Here is a 17,329-nt window from a genome sequence, read left to right as displayed (position 1 = left end):
ACGCATCATTAGATACATCAATTCAGAGGATACAGGAAACTTTAGAACGCTGGACTTATAGAGGTTCGGGTTGGGGTGTGGATAGAATCGATAGTTTATATTTAGATATAGCAAATTATATGCCCTTCAAAGGTGGATCTTATATAGATTTACCCCCATATTATAAGAAGAAAAAAGCCATAATTAATGTAAAAAATAAATCAGATGACTGTTTAAGAATGATGATAAGATCTGCATTGTTCCCCGTAGACAAGAATCCGGTTAGACCTTCTAGCTATCCCCAAAACGATGGACTCAACTTTGATGGTATAGACGAACCTACACCAATATCACAAATTGATAAGGTGGAAAAGCAAAATAATTTTGCTATAAATGTTTTCGGACATTCTAAAGGAATTGTTGTACACAGGATAAGCTCCGCTCCGGAACATATTCCCAGAATCAATTCATTTTTGATCGAAAAAGATGGTGAATATCATTATACGTGGATAAAGAGTTTAAACAGGGTGCTATACGATCAAACAAAACACAAGGGAAAGAAATATTTCTGCGAAAGATGCCTACATGGGTACAGCAGACAAGATCTATTGGATTCGCATAAAGAAGACTGCAGAGGTGTTGGACTGAATGCTATCAGGATCGATATGCCTAAAGAGGGGAAAAATATATTAAAATTTGAACATTATTGTAATCAAATGCCAGTACCGTACGTAATTTACGCAGACTTCGAAGCGGTTATCAAACCCATAGAAAATACCGAACGCAATAATCAAGATAGTAGTTTTACGTACAAAACTCAAGAATAAAATTATCATGTAAGAAACCCATGCGTATGACGAGGGATGATTGGAGGGCCCATAAGAAGTCAACGAAACTTGAAACTCAAGAACATATTCCTTGTGGGTTTGGATATATAGTTGTAAGGTATGATGGGAAAACAAACACTCCCGTGATTTACAGAGGTCCCGATGCAGCGGGAAAGTTCCTAGAATATCTACAAAATGAAGAGAGAATAATCAGGGAAAAATTATCATGTAAGAAACCCATGCGTATGACGAGGGATGATTGGAGGGCCCATAAGAAGTCAACGAGTTGTCACGTTTGTAATAAACCCCTGGATGGGGATTCCGTAAAAGATCATTGCCACGTCTCGGGTAATTATCAGGGAGCCGCTCATAACGAGTGTTACTTGAAACTAAAAATGAATTCTCAAACAATACCCATCCCCGTTGTGTTTCATAACCTTAGGGGATACGATTCAGATCTCATTATGCAAGCTATCTCAAAGACCGACGGCGGTTTAATGTGCATTCCTAACAATATGGAAAAATACATATCGTTCTCGTTGACTAAACCTATACATTATAGGGACAAGGATGGGAAATCTAGAATAAAGCAAAGTAATGGGCTTAGATTCATAGACTCCGTACAGTTTCTGTTATCTTCCCTGGACAATTTAGCTAATGCGAACAATACCGATGACTTCGCGATAACAAATCAATATACCGATAAGATAACTCGTCATTTGTTGCTGAGAAAAGGTGTATATCCTTACATATATGGATGATTGGTTTAGATTCGAAGAAACTGAATTACCACCCCTCGAATCATTCTATAGTAACTTAACAGAATCTAAAAAAACAGATACCGATTATGAACACGCTCTGACGGTCTGGGATAAATTAGGTTGTAAGAATTTAGGCGATTATCACGATCTGTACTTAAAAACCGATGTACTGTTACTCGCCGATATATTCAAGATATTTAGAAAGACATGTTTAAAACAATACGGCTTGGATCCGGCATGGTACTATTCCAGTCCCGTACTATCTTGGGATGCATTGTTGAAGAAGACCGGCGTAGAACTAAAACTACTCACAGATTACGATATACACTTGTTTATTGAGAAAGGATTAAGAGGTGGTATATCGATGGCGGCGAAAAGGTATTCTAAGGCAAACAAACATGAAATACTCACATCCCCCGCCAATATGACATGCCGGGTGTGTGCAATGCATTAGCTCCTGTGAACTATGTTCACTGGGCCTTTTTGTAAAGAAATATAGTACATTTTTCAAGATCTGCTCCGGAAACGAGGACTACTTCCATTTTCAGTTTAAATCAACGTCGTTGCCATTGAAACTCGAAAAAAAACTTTTAAAAAAAATCCCAAACTATCCAAAGGCACCAGTTCACCACTAGACCTACCAATGTGCAAAATATGGTGAAGAAAAATGGCACGTTTTTCAAGATCTGCTCCGGAAACGAGGACTACTGCCATTTTCAGTCTAAGTCAAAGTCGTTGGCATGGAAACTAAACAAAATATTGTTTTTAAACATGCCAAACTATCAAAAAGCACCAGTTCACCACTAGACCTTTCTATGTGCCAAGTATGACGAAGAAATATGGTACGGTTTTCAAGATCTGCTCCAGAAACGAGGACTACCGCCATTTTCAGTCTCAATCAAAGTTGGTGCCATGGAAACTCAAAAAAAAAACTTTTTTAAAAATCCCAAACTATTAAAAGGCACCAGTTCACCACTAGATCTATCTATGTGTCAAGTTTGGTGAAGAAATATGGTACGGTTTTCAAGATCTGCTCCGGAAACAAGGACTACCGCCATTTTCAGTCTAAATCAAAGTCGTTGCCATGGAAACTAAACAAAATATTGTTTTTAAACATGCCAAACTATCAAAAAGCACCAGTTCGACACTAGACCTTTCTATGTGCCAAGTATGACGAAGAAATATGGTACGGTTTTCAAGATCTGCTCCAGAAACGAGGACTACCGCCATTTTCAGTCTCAATCAAAGTTGGTGCCATGGAAACTAAAAAATTAACTTTTTTAAAAATCCCAAACTATCAAAAGGCACCAGTTCACCACTAGATCTATCTATGTGCCAAGTTTAGTGAAGAAATATGGTAAAGGTTTTCAAGATCTGCTCCGGAAACGAAATGTGACGGCCGGACGGCCGGACGGAAGGATGGAAAGACGGAAGGACGGCCGGACGGAAGGACGGCGGAAGGCACCCATTCCTATATCCCCCTTCCACTTCGTGGCGGGGTATAATAATAAATTAGTGGAAGGATACGATCTGAGTAAACCTGACACACATATATTATATCTCGACGCTAACAATTTTTGTACGGATGGGCTATGAGTCAACCTTTACCTACGGGTGGTTTTGAGTGGGTCGATGATATCGATAATATCAATGTTATTAATATCCATAATAATGATGAGAATAAAGGGTACATACAACAAGTTGACTTGGAATATCCAAATTCCTTACATAAAGACCATAACAGTTATCCGCTAGCTCCCGAAAGATTAATGGTTAATAAAGACTGGATGTCAGAATATCAACACTCCTCGATGGGTAATAGTAGGTTAGCTAACGTAGAAAAACTCGTACCAAATTTGATGGATAAGACAAAATATATAGTTCACTACAGAAATCTCCAGTTATATCTATCGTTAGGTATGAAACTTAAGAAAATACACAGAGTTCTAAAGTTTGATCAAAGCCCTTTGATGGAGCCCTATATAAGGTTGAACACATATTTAAGAAAGATAGCTACCAGCGATTTCGAAAAGAATCTATATAAGCTCATGAATAACTCGGTATTCGGTAAAACTATGGAGAATCTAAGGAAGCGTGTTGATGTTAAATTAGTCACATTTAATGAGGAAGAAAGACTCAGGAAACTTATAGCCAGTCCGGCTTTTAACAGAAGCAAGATATTCGATAACGACTTAGCCGCGTTACATATGCAGAAGAGTAATATAAAATTCAACAGACCGGTGTACGTCGGTATGAGTATTCTCGACTTGTCAAAACACTTAATGTATGACTTTTATTACAACGAACTTAAGAAGCAATACAGCGATAGATGCGAGGTGTTATATACCGATACAGATTCTTTGTTGATGGAAATACAAACCGAGAATGTATATAAAGATATGGCAGAAAAAATAGATATGTACGACACGAGCGATTACCCTAAACATAATCCACTGCACAGCGTTGTAAATAAAAAGGTGTTAGGTAAGATGAAAGATGAATGTGCTGGGACCCCTATAGCGGAGTATGTAGGATTAAGACCTAAGATGTATTCTATAAAGAAGTCCGATAATGGGGAGATAAGAAAAGCCAAGGGTGTTAAGAAGTATGTTGTAAAAAAGCATATCAAACACGAACAGTATAAAGAATCATTATTCAACGGTAGAACGATCAAACACGAGATGAACTCTTTAAGAAGTTACGATCATAGGATATATGGATTAAGAATGAACAAGACATCATTATCCCCCTTAGATACAAAGAGATGGATTGATAATGATGGTGTAACTACCTATGCTTATGGTTATGGTGGTAATACCGTACCGTCAGGAACTATGAACAACTCTTCTCGTACAAATGCCCTACCCGGTCCATCTTGAAGATAATAAAGAATAGGCTCTCCTTCTTTCGTAACCAATCGACTAATGTTATACGTCTTAAGGGACCTTATGTGATCGGTTGCGCGACGTAGGCCTCCCTCGAGTTCACCGGGCTGGTATAAATATCTTACCCTTACTCTATTCGGAAGTTTTCGTTCTTTGCCTCTCCTCGGTGCTGAAGATTCCGAAGTCACAGATTTCATTTTAATCGCATCGGATGGTTTCTTCCCTATTAATCTCGTTACTTCATTATTCAGCGCTGATACAACGGCTGATAACCGTGTCACCCATTCGGTTGATCTCAATCGCTCGGATTTCATTTCGATCCCATACTGATAGCCAAACAAACATTCCGCTAGTGTCCGGTTAAATCTTTCAACAATGGCTTGACTGCGGTGGGCCTCTCTTTCACCACGGACAATTTTGACATCGTGCTTTGTTAACAGTTTAGTTATCGATCCCATAAACTCGCGACCGGGATCTACTTGAAATAGCTTAGGCCATTTTAGCGGTCCGCGTTTATATATGCGGCTCAGTGCATTAGCTACTTCTGTTGAATCTTTCGAAGTTAATGGCTCTGCCTCTTTGTATCAACTAGCCACATCCACTACTGTTAAAGCGTATTTATATGTTTTGCGTTTTACCTTATCGTGGGGAAGAAACAAGAGGTCAACCTGATGAACTTCATTCGTTGTAAAAATATCAAACTTCTTCCTCGGTATATAACGCGGTGCCGGTAAATATATTTGCCACATCGCTTGTTTCTTTAACCAATCCTTGGCTACATCTTTAGATACCTTAGCCGCGGTTGCTAATTTTTTTATTGCTCCTACACCTTTCAAATATCCTCGTGGGCTATAGTAAATTTTATTCATTATTAATTAATATTGATGTTTCGTTTAATACAACTCATGACTATCGTTGAATCGCATAATCATTTTGGCATAAAAAATTCCATCTGTAGTAGCAGTATAGGTATATGAATCCGGCTCCAGTGGAAGTGAGCCAGAACCCCCATTACCTATACTACTTAGTCAATCTGTTAAAGAAATGGACAGACTTTTTAGTCAAAATGACTGAAATATTAACACATTTTATAAATTGCCTGAGAGAATCACATTTTACAAATTCACTGTAATATATACACCCTTACAAAGGAAAAGACTTGTGAAAACAACGACTATCGCGCATCGAAGAATTTCCCAAACAAGACGTAGAGGAACAAGAATGAATCTGTCCAATGCTACAGCAAATGAAGGAAAATAAAATGCAAATATCATAATTACAACCTACCAAATTTATGTGTATAATTTTAGGCAGCTTCCTTGTTCGAGGAACGTATCCGTGAATATCCACAAAAAGGAACAATATCCCACACGTCTGCAGCTGTACAAAGAAACTTATTCGATGTCACGTGTCTCTGTAACAATCAAATATTTTAAAATATATACTAGTATATCGTTTCGGGATATTATAACCTGTGTTCGTTTCTCAACTGATCACTTAGATTGTTTCAGGTGTTTCACATTGGTGTCAAGTCTCAAAGGTCGGCTGAGAAAGCCCACGTGACAACTATTTTCATAACGTCCACGGTTCCTAAAAAAGTCCATTGAGTTAGATAACAATGAGCAATCAATCAACGTATTATCGGTTAACCCTTTAAACAAAGTATGTTGTTTTTACATCGGCACTTCATGCCATGATATGAGTGTATTCCCTTTGTTTTAGTAAACCTAGACATGTAAACACTCACTTTTGACATATCCACTGTGCAAGAGAACAGTGATTAATCAATCAATGTATTTTCTGTTAATCCTTTGATGACTAGGAACGATCCGTTGATTTACAAAAAAGTAAATCAACTGATCATTCATCTCTTGCTGGGCTGCCATGTGCATATTACATAACACACATTTAACCTCACTTCAAACCTGGATTTAGATTGAATAATTACCCCGACACAATAAATGCCAAATGGGAACCTTTGTCATGTATTTTGAGTGGTGCTACCACTAATTATACCTGTAATAAATTGATTAACTGAGCATCAAGTGAATGACGACAAATACACAAGTGTAGGGTTACACCAGAAAACGTGGATGACAACAAGGGAGTAGTAATCATATTATCAACGCAATCCAAAATCCGAAAATGCTTTCACTGCATGGATACTTTTTTATAATTAAACTATAACAATCAGGGGTATTTCCAAATGATGACATCCGATGAGCTACGCCGTTCTTTTCGTCTGTTTGTTTAGGCTGAATAAATCAACATGCGCCCTTTGTCGAAATCTTTATAGATCACGGTTAACCAATCAGTGTTCAAAAACGAGTAAAACAATTATTGCCTCTAAGTTTATTTAGCTGTCCTTGCAGACGGTAGCCCAGTCTCTTGTCACGCTCAGTTGCGTTACGTATCATCAGGGTACTCACGGGGAAAAAACAATAACAAAGGCAACAACCAGTCACGGGGAATTGCTTTAGATCAGTGCCCCTTTAAGAACTAATTCAGTAAGTCAGTCACAATTACAGTGTGTCGTAACACATTTACATCAAGTACAAGACGTCAAAATGTCCGACACGATAAACATGACGGGAGAGATTTCGAAAGTTGTTAATGAACCTGTGGCTGTTTCAACTGTTGGTCATCACTGATCAAGTAGACGATCATGATGATTGTAAAGATATGTCAAATAGACTCAAAGGTAAATTTATAGATGTCTGTAGTCTGTCACTGTAGTTTAGACACGGATAGAGGTGATACTACGATACTTTGGATGTGCTTTTCTTCCTTCTGTTCTCTAGGATTGATTGTAGTGAGTATATCCTTCAATCAAACTCTCTGACCTATCGTCGTGTATGCTAAAACGCTAAGTTCAAGATTAAAGGGTCTTAAATGATGTGAAACAAAGAGATGAGAATGATGAGAAACAACATATTTATATTTATTTGTGCAAGGGCGTTCCCAGGGATTTCTCTGGAACATGAAAGCAGTCTGTCAGTGTTTACGTCATTTCAAGAATAGAGGCTCGCGAAAAACGTATGAACTTCAATTTCGCGTGTCATGTGACCGACCTCTCGTACAATGGAAAAGCCATAAATCGTGAAAACTTCAAATAAAAAAAATATTATACGATAAACAATGACAAGTCGTTTACTTCTTACATGAGATATCAACATTATGTACAGCCTTTTTAAAGAAGTTGATAAGTTGATGCTTTAAAAATAGTTACCTTAATTTTAATGATAATGACTTCTTGAATAGAATCCAACCTCAGCAATGTCGGACAATTCCATTTTATGAACAGGTCAGTCATATTTGGTATTTCCCAACACATTCTCACAATCCTCACGTCATGCAGTTATCTACTGGTACCTTTTCTCATCATGCCCCAGATTGTAACATCTCTCCCACTTTCAGATGCTATCGTTCGGCCACTGTGTTTATCTTTGTAGCCCAGCTACATCTATGGGGAACAGCTCACGAGACACTTCCCTCTAAAAAATAACGTCATATATGACGTCATCACGCTGCAAACGCATATTCCAATCTCCAGAAATGATGTCATGACATAACAATGTTTTATGGTGAAATAAACCATGCTTCAATCCTCATTGCTCTTTGCAATATATCTATGTAGCTTTCTTAGCTCTATATGTATATTCATGTGTGTGTCTGTATGTGTTGAAATTTATATGAATATATGATTCATAAGCTAAGTTTAGATTCATTTATGAACGCTTAGCTGCAATACTAACTAACAGATTTAGTCCAGTTGTCTTTATAATGATAACGTATATCAAAACACTTAAAATGGGCAAATGTCAACTAGGTTCATCATTAACTATTGGACAGTGTGGGGGACTATGGGACAAGTTACAATTTCTAACTCTGTTCAGGATATTAAATATATATTTTACCATCTTACAGATCTATTTATATAATATATCTGTTTACTTGACTACATAGGGTCAACAACATTGTCGTATTTGGCTATTGACACAGCTCCAACCCCAGCTTGAAGGACATAGGACTCTGCATGACAAGGCATGGATAGAACACTGGACATCAGCAATGTGACAGATGGACACTTCCTATGTCATATCATCTAGCTTCTATACTGTGACGCACTGATTGAGAACCAAACTTCAGATTGAGAAGACCTAACTGTGTAGACAGGAAGTGAATTAGGTGTTGAGTACACGCAGAGTACATTTTGTGACATGGCTGATGGCGCTCGTCCTATGTTGAGCGTGCACTGTTGATAAGTCTGACACTGACATCAGATCAAGGCTCCACCGGTGAACGCCTCCTCCCTTCCGCCAGCTGACCGCCAACTTAGAGAAAGCACAACCACATTAAGCAATCACAGCGATCCTATCCGTTGGCCTTTAATGTTTTTATCAGGAATAATAAAGCTACGCAGACTTACCTACAGCTGATGTTTGTCTGTCATGCAAGTCTCCGGGTACACCTTGGTTTTGGAACTGCCGTTATCTCACAAGGACGGACGTGTTTACAACAGCCGGAGGTCCAAGGGAAAGCACCGACTGTGTGTTAAGTTCGTCGTCAGACAAGGATTACATGTTACGAACCTCAGACGAACACGATATTTTCGTTATTTGTTTGAACACAGGCGTAAATATTTTACGTCCGTTGTTTAAATTATTTTAAAAAAGTGTAAGCGTAAGTTTCGGAGGGGCTTGTGTTGTCTGTGAAGCATTATTATAGATTCTTGAAAGAAATGGTATTTAACTTTGCGACAAATCCTTGGTCAATTCAAATAATATTGTTGGTCTTCTGGACGAATGCCCGCTAAAACAGGCAAATAGGCATTGAAATAGACCCGCAGCTGCAGCATGTTACGTCTATCTTGTTCAGTGGGTCCAGTATCTTACGATCTATCATTGTTACTTTGAAGTACTTAGTGCTAAACAACATAGGTATATATACTTATTAACATCAATGTTTATACAGTAAATTGATGTTAATAAGTATATATACCTATGTTGTTTAGCACTATCCATCATTTGCTTGATAAAGGTGTTAGGATCTACACCGAAACCTCGCACTAATTGTAATAAAGAAGTTGTTCATCCATAGAACTTGTCTTACTTCATCACACCAACTTCTAAATGCCACTGAAAGAAGTTACATTGTTACTTTGTTTTATTCGTAGAAAATGAGAACAGTTGATCGAAAATGTCAATCATTGTTCAGGTTGATGTCAGTGTAAACGCACAACTGCAGTCGGTTCCTTCACAAAGCCATGCATGCTTGCACCGCAATGTGCTTGAAGAAGTTATTCAGTAAGCGTTCAGCCCTGTGTGTGAGAAAGATTTTGAATATTATCCAAAAAGCGTTTTGCGCTTGGTTGTATGGAAGATGTATATTATTCAATAAGCGTTAGGCGCTGGATGTATGGAAGATGTTGTATATTATTCAATAAGCGTTAGGCGCTGGATGTATGGAAGATGTTGTATATTATTCAATAAGCATTAGGCGATAGATGTATAGAAGATGTATATCATTCAATAAGCGTTAGGCGCTGGATGTATGGAAGATGTTGTATATTATTCAATAAGCGTTAGGCGCTGGATGTATGGAAGATGTTGTATATTATTCAATAAGCTTTAGGCGCTGGATGTATGGAAGATGTATATTATTCAATAAGCGTTAGGCGATAGATGTATGGAAGATGTTGTATATCATTCAATAAGCGTTAGGCGATAGATGTATGGAAGATGTTGTATATTATTCAATAAGCGTTAGGCGCTGGATGTATGGAAAATGTTGTATATTATTCAATAAGCGTTAGGCGCTGGATGTATGGAAGATGTTGTATATTATTCAATGAGCGTTAGGCGCTGGATGTATGGAAGATGTTGTATATTATTCAATCAGCGTTAGGCGCTGGATGTATGGAAGATGTTGTATATTATTCAATCAGCGTTAGGCGCTGGATGTATGGAAGATGTATATTATTCAATAAGCGTTTGGCGTTTGGTGTATGGAAGATGTTGTATATTATTCAATAAGCGTTAGGGGCTGGAAGTATGGAAGATGTTGTATATAATTCAATAAGCGTTAGGCGCTGGATGTATGGAAGATGTATTTTTTTCAAAAGCCGTTAGGTGCTGCATATATGGAAGATATTGTATATTATTCAATAAGCGTTAGGCGTTTGGTGTAAGTAAGATGTTGTATATAATTCAATAAGCGTTAGACGTTTGGTGTATGTAAGATATTGTATATTTTTCAATAAGCGTTAGGCGTTTAGTGTATGGAAGATGTCGTTTATAATTTAATAAGCGCTATATGCGCTGGATGTATGGAAGATTTTGTATATTATTCAATAAGCGTTAGGCGCTTGATGTATGTAAGATGTTGTATATATTTCAATAAGCGTTAGGCGTTTGGTGTATGTAAGATATTGTATATTTTTCAATAAGCGTTAGGCGTTTAGTGTATGGAAGATGTCGTTTATTATTCAATAAGCGCTATGCACTGGATGTATGGAAGATGTTGTATATTATTCAATAAGCGTTAGGCGCTGGATGTAAGTAAGGTGTTGTAAATTATTCAATAAGTGTTAGGTGTATATATATAAGATATTGTATATTATTCAATAAGCGTTAGGCGCTGGATGTATGGAAGATGTTGTATATTTGTCAATAAGCGTTAGGCGCTGGATATATGGAAGATGTATATTATTCAATAACCGTTAGGCGCTGGGTGTATGGAAGATGTTGTGTGTTATTCAATAAGCATTAGCCGCTGGATGTGTGGAAGACGTATATTATTCAATGAGCTTTAGGGGCTGGATACATGGAAGATGTTGTGTATTATTCAATAGGCGTTAGGCGCTAGATGTATGGAAGATGTTGTATATTATTCAATAAGCGTTAGGCGCTGGATGTATGGAAGATATATATGATTCAATAAGCGTTAGGGGCTGGATGCATGGAAGATGCTGTGTATTATTCAATAAGCGTTAGGCGCTGGATGTATGGAAGATGTTGTATATTATTCAATCAGCGTTAGGCGCTGGATGTATGGAAGATGTTGTATATTATTCAATCAGCGTTAGGCGCTGGATGTATGGAAGATGTATATTATTCAATAAGCGTTTGGCGTTTGGTGTATGGAAGATGTTGTATATTATTCAATAAGCGTTAGGGGCTGGAAGTATGGAAGATGTTGTATATAATTCAATAAGCGTTAGGCGCTGGATGTATGGAAGATGTATTTTTTTCAAAAGCCGTTAGGTGCTGCATATATGGAAGATATTGTATATTATTCAATAAGCGTTAGGCGTTTGGTGTAAGTAAGATGTTGTATATAATTCAATAAGCGTTAGGCGTTTGGTGTATGTAAGATATTGTATATTTTTCAATAAGCGTTAGGCGTTTAGTGTATGGAAGATGTCGTTTATAATTTAATAAGCGCTATATGCGCTGGATGTATGGAAGATTTTGTATATTATTCAATAAGCGTTAGGCGCTTGATGTATGTAAGATGTTGTATATATTTCAATAAGCGTTAGGCGTTTGGTGTATGTAAGATATTGTATATTTTTCAATAAGCGTTAGGCGTTTAGTGTATGGAAGATGTCGTTTATTATTCAATAAGCGCTATGCACTGGATGTATGGAAGATGTTGTATATTATTCAATAAGCGTTAGGCGCTGGATGTAAGTAAGGTGTTGTAAATTATTCAATAAGTGTTAGGTGTATATATATAAGATATTGTATATTATTCAATAAGCGTTAGGCGCTGGATGTATGGAAGATGTTGTATATTTGTCAATAAGCGTTAGGCGCTGGATATATGGAAGATGTATATTATTCAATAACCGTTAGGCGCTGGGTGTATGGAAGATGTTGTGTGTTATTCAATAAGTATTAGCCGCTGGATGTGTGGAAGACGTATATTATTCAATGAGCTTTAGGGGCTGGATACATGGAAGATGTTGTGTATTATTCAATAGGCGTTAGGCGCTGGATGTATGGAAGATGTTGTATATTATTCAATAAGCGTTAGGCGCTGGATGTATGGAAGATATATATGATTCAATAAGCGTTAGGGGCTGGATGCATGGAAGATGCTGTGTATTATTCAATAAGCGTTAGGCGCTGGATGTATGGAAGATGTTGTATATTATTCAATAAGCGTTCTGAGCGGCGGCACACCCGTTCTGGTGGCGTGCGCATCCAAGATGGTGGCACATCCGTTTTCTGCCTGGTGTCACGCGCATCCAAGAGGGCGGCATTTCCGTTTCCGGATGGCGGTACGTTTGTTTCCGAGGGGTCATCTCCCCATCCAACATGGCGGCTCGGCGCCTCCAAGAGGGGAGGTGGGAGGAGAGATGGCGAGAAGGCGGGAGGAGGAGGGAGGGAGGGAGGAAGGAGGGAGAGGAGGAAGGAGGGAGGAAGGCGGGAAGGGAGGCGGGAGTTCTTTGTTTGGGTTTGAGGGTCGTCAAAGCAAAGGATGAAAGCGTTCTTTCGGGAGAGATGGGTGGCCCTGAAAAGGGCCTTTGGAAAACAAACTGGAAACTGGAAACGGCAGGAAACGGTAGGAACACTGGAAAAACTGGAAACAATGAGAAACTGGAAAAAATAGTGAAGCAGCATGCCGCATGCGTTAGTCACTTTGTTCAGATGATCCATCTTCCTCATCCTCTACCTCCATCTCATCCTTGGGCTGAAGGTGTCGTCGGCGCTTTGAAGAGTGTTTTCTTGAGAGGCTTCTGTCCCGTTTTCTTTTCTCTAGACGAGGTTGATGCCCACACAGAGTTGTGTGATGCATTCTTTTAGGTCGAGGACATCGACAAGCATGGCTTCTATGAGATGAAGCACTTGTGTCACAGGTGTCACGGGTGTCGACGTGGACGGGACTGCTGACGTTTTCTTTCGACTGGGTTCTGGGCAATCTGCAGCGAAATGACCCATGACTTGACAGTTGTAACATGGACCCTGGTTCGGCTTCTCTTGACTGCTTATCTTCGGACAGACATAGTGACGGTGACCTTGAGTGTGACACTCGAGACATGTCACTTCAGGGCAGTACAGGTAACTGTGACTGTCGGTCTGGCACTTCATACAGCTGTATCGAGCTGGCATGGTTGGTGTCATAGAATGCAGTGTGTGAGTGGCTTCGCTCTTGTTTTGTTTTTATAGGAGAGCCACTGACACCCTGCTTCCTGATTGGTTCCCCAGGCAGCGCCCCCGATTGGTTCGTTTCGGTGCCTGGCCTGCACCTCGGTTTTCAAAAACGGACCGACCCCTGTGTTTCTTTTCCATAGGAAATGGATTTTACTATGGGAGAGAAAGCACAACCCCGGTTCGACCATTCAGAGCCCAGCTTGACACGAGCGCGGTCTCTGATTGGCCGACAACCCAAGCCTCTGATTGGTCAGATTTTGATCCGTTTTTTATCGGGGTGTGCATTTCGATCCTGTTTTGTTTTTTCTTCTCCACAGACAACATAACACTACTATTTGTTCAACCTTTTTTTTTTAACCCCCAGCTCACATGAACCAACACAACAAAACAAAAGTCACAAGATGAGGGGGACATCCCTGTGATTTTTGTGAACACAGGGGTGACCACGAGGGTTACCACGAGGGTATGAACGTCTGTACACTTTGAAAAAAAAAGAAACTTTGTCACTTGGGGTGAACAAGACACTCGACTCTTCTCTTCCGTGCTTCTTGGGACACCAAACGTCTGTATTTTTCGTTCACTTCTCCATCAGGACAAAACACGCACAAGTATTCGAAGGGGACTTTGGCGTGCTTCAGATGTTCTTTCCAGGGTTTGTCTGTGGCTTCCCATTGGCAGAGTGTCACACCGCAGCAATAACAGATAACACGGTCACCTCATCCTGGTTAGAAATAGCCACCCATGGCCATGTCATAAGGGGTCTGGGTCATCTGTTTAGGTCACGTTTGAAAAGACCTCAGACGTTCTTGAAATGAATCATAGTTGGGTTCAATCAATCACTGTTTAATAATGAACAACAACAACCACAACCAGATACATAGGAAATACGAAAAGACAATGGAGGAGGGAGTGCTTTGCATGTCCTGACAACATTTCCTCTTTCATCTTCAAGCTCTTCTATCTTCAAGCTCTTCGAGTGAAGATGGGGTCACCATAAGATGTGGTCCTCCATCATACTGTCCCAAAGAGGCCCAAAACATGTGACAGATCCATCAGTAAAACAAGTACAGTCTATGGCCTCCCTTAAACAGACATGACACATCACTTGACCACTGTTGCAGCTTATGTATCTTAACATGTTGTTGTGTCAGCAGGCACTACATTCACGTTGTAGGGGAGTGAGTTGAGCTTCTCCATAAGGATCCTGGTCAACATTGTCATCGTTGCAAACCATGGGCATACCTGAGGAGAAGACATCTTCCGGTGATGCTGGTGACCAAGAAGCATCAAGTAGGGTGGGTGTGTCCAGATCCATGGAAGGGAGAGTTGCCAGCTTGAGCGCTTCATGATCATCACTGTCACCGGTCGTCATCATCACAGGTGCATTCGCTGAATAGGTTGGCTCCCGAGGGGTTTGTTCCCACCACTGTTCTAGCACGGACTGGGCTGAAATGACATCTGGGGCCCTGTCAATCCTGTCCATCCAACAAGAAAAGAACCTTTCAGTATACTCACGATCAAAATCAACATCATCATCACATCAAGAATGACTGAGACAAAGACTAGCATGGTACATACAGTTGTTCTTGATGAGAGATCTTCAGAGACAATTTCTTCCGTGACCGTCTTTTTGCAGGTGTTGCAGGTTTCAAAAAGGATGTCCCCTTCGTTTCGGAGTCTGCTGCTGTTGCTGCTGTAGTGGTGGTGACTGGCGCTGTTGTGAGGGTGGTGGTGGTGGTGGGTGTTGCTGCTGTGGTGACAACAGCTGCTGTGGTGGTTGTGGTTGATGCCGCTGCTGCTGCTGTTTTGCTTGTTTTTTTCTTCAGGGACTTCTTTATCATCTTCTTCCGTGCTACTTTCTTGGGTTCAGTCAGTTTCCTCATCTTTGAACATATCTTGACGTACCCGTCGTCGGCCTTTATCTTTGCACACAACATGTCATACACTTCATGCCACAGTTCAGTAGTCATGTCACCGTTCTCATCTCCACTGCTTCCTTTACCACGCATGTCGCTCCGCGTCTTGGCAGTCAACCATTTTGACATGATGTTGTCCGCATTTTCTGTTCGTTGTTTCTTTCCAAGTCTTCAAGGATGTGTGTCAACACTTGATGGTACTCCCTCCAAACACGTGTTTCTTCCAGATAAAACGCCAACAACCAACACAACGTGAGGAACATCAATCAGAGGGACGATGTTGTTGCTTAGTCCGTTCAGTGAAAAGTGATGACCGGAGAGCGTTGGTCATATTAAAAGGCACGGAGGTCCTGCTTTCTGATTGGTCCGTTCCGTTGTCTGACTTTCACCTCAATTTTTTCCAAACTGGACTGACCCTTGTGTTTCTTTTCCATAGGGTTAGGCTTGTAGCGTGAGAGAGAAAGTGCAACCTCGTTTCGACCAATCAGAGACCACCACTGTCCGAGCGCGGTCTTTGATTGGTCGACAACCCAAGCTTCTGATTGGTCAGATTTCGATCCGGTTTTTCTGTAGGTGCCCATGTTGATTCAGTTTCGATCCGTTGTGACACCCCAATGGTATGAAATAAAAAAAATAATGATCTAGTCCTCTCTGTACCCAAAGGGGAGTGTGTCTACAGGCAGCCCTGTGGTTTCGTTGTAGACGAGACGTCGCTTGTCGTACACGGTACGATAGTCTTTTCGGGTGGGTCAGGTCACAAGAGCCTTTTCGTGGCAAAGTCCTTTTCGAAAGATGTGATGGGGGTAATCCAAACTGATTTTCTCCCCCTCTTTTCCAGGCCGTTGTCCCAGTATAAGTCCTTTCATGGTGTCAAAGTTGAGATGTTGTTGGTTTCTGTAATTCAAAGTGAACCCTCGCACTTTGCATGTCATGCGCGTTCCATCGGGTCTGGGGTTCATTAATTCATAGCCATAGTTTTTGGGGCCTCCTGACACAAACGTCTTGGTGGTGTTTCCATCCAGTTCATCTATAAACTGGCCCAACGAATGGCCCAGCTCTGGATTCGCGTCATGGGGTCGATGAATGTAAATGATGCTGTCCGTGTCAAAGTAGAAGACCCTGCGACCCACCAGGGCAAGGGTCTCGTACAGCTTGAGACGTGCTTGGGCGGTGACCCAAGCAGCGATGGCGACATTGAAATGAGAATGAGGGGTTTGGAATTCTTTCTTCTGGGTATAGGTCACTTCCACTATGTGTTCGTTGACAACGGTAACATCCTCGATGGTATTGCGTTCATTCCTCCACAAGGCAAAGTACTGTACAGGATCGTTCATATAGATGTTCTGACTGTAGTCTAGCCGTTGTCCAAACTTGCCCCAGAGCGAATTCAGTTGCATCTTGGCAATCATGCGACGTCCTGTTTTTTTTCGATGCGGTCCTTGTCCAACCCAATGCCTTCTTTGTCGTAGATCTCCTGGATGTAAGCGTCTTGATCCGTACATCCCTCGGGGTATCCGCTGGCTTCAAGCTTCTCCTTGAAATGACGATCGATATAAGTGTCAAAGAGTCCTACTTGCTGGGTGCCGGGGTCATGCTGTGCAAAGGTGCCAAACGTCGTAAATCTGAAGCACCCGGTAGTCATACTTCTTCAGGGCTTCATGGAGTTCTACGGTGGCGTACGTGCCCACCCTTGACCTCTCTTCGTCCATGTGCTCGCAGGGGGAGTCTGACCGGGTATCGGCACACGTACGGCACAAAGGACAGAGCAGTTTGCCACCCAATCTGTAAGGCAGTAGCGGA

The 17,329-nt window shown here is 40.6% G+C and overlaps 1 protein-coding gene and 1 pseudogene across 5 annotated transcripts in view; both read right to left on the bottom strand.

The window, feature by feature from the left end:
* Positions 1-8,973, bottom strand: part of LOC139461024 (uncharacterized) — a 181,647-nt gene extending 172,674 nt beyond the window's left edge. For all 5 annotated transcript variants that reach the window (XM_071242508.1, XM_071242509.1, XM_071242512.1 and 2 more), the window contains exon 1: positions 8,882-8,973. The gene's annotated coding sequence lies outside the window, so the exon portion shown is untranslated. The remainder of the gene's footprint in view (positions 1-8,881) is intronic.
* A 6,288-nt stretch (positions 8,974-15,261) lies between these two features.
* LOC139460747 (uncharacterized) lies at positions 15,262-15,658 on the bottom strand (annotated as a pseudogene).
* Between the last annotated feature and the right edge of the window lie 1,671 nt (positions 15,659-17,329).

The sequence above is a fragment of the Haliotis cracherodii genome, unplaced genomic scaffold (genome assembly GCF_022045235.1).
Source record: "Haliotis cracherodii isolate W230 unplaced genomic scaffold, xgHalCrac1.p SCAF_14, whole genome shotgun sequence".
Lineage (NCBI taxonomy): Eukaryota > Metazoa > Mollusca > Gastropoda > Lepetellida > Haliotidae > Haliotis > Haliotis cracherodii.
Note: the sequence above shows the minus strand (reverse complement) of the source record. Positions and strands in the feature narration are given on the sequence as shown.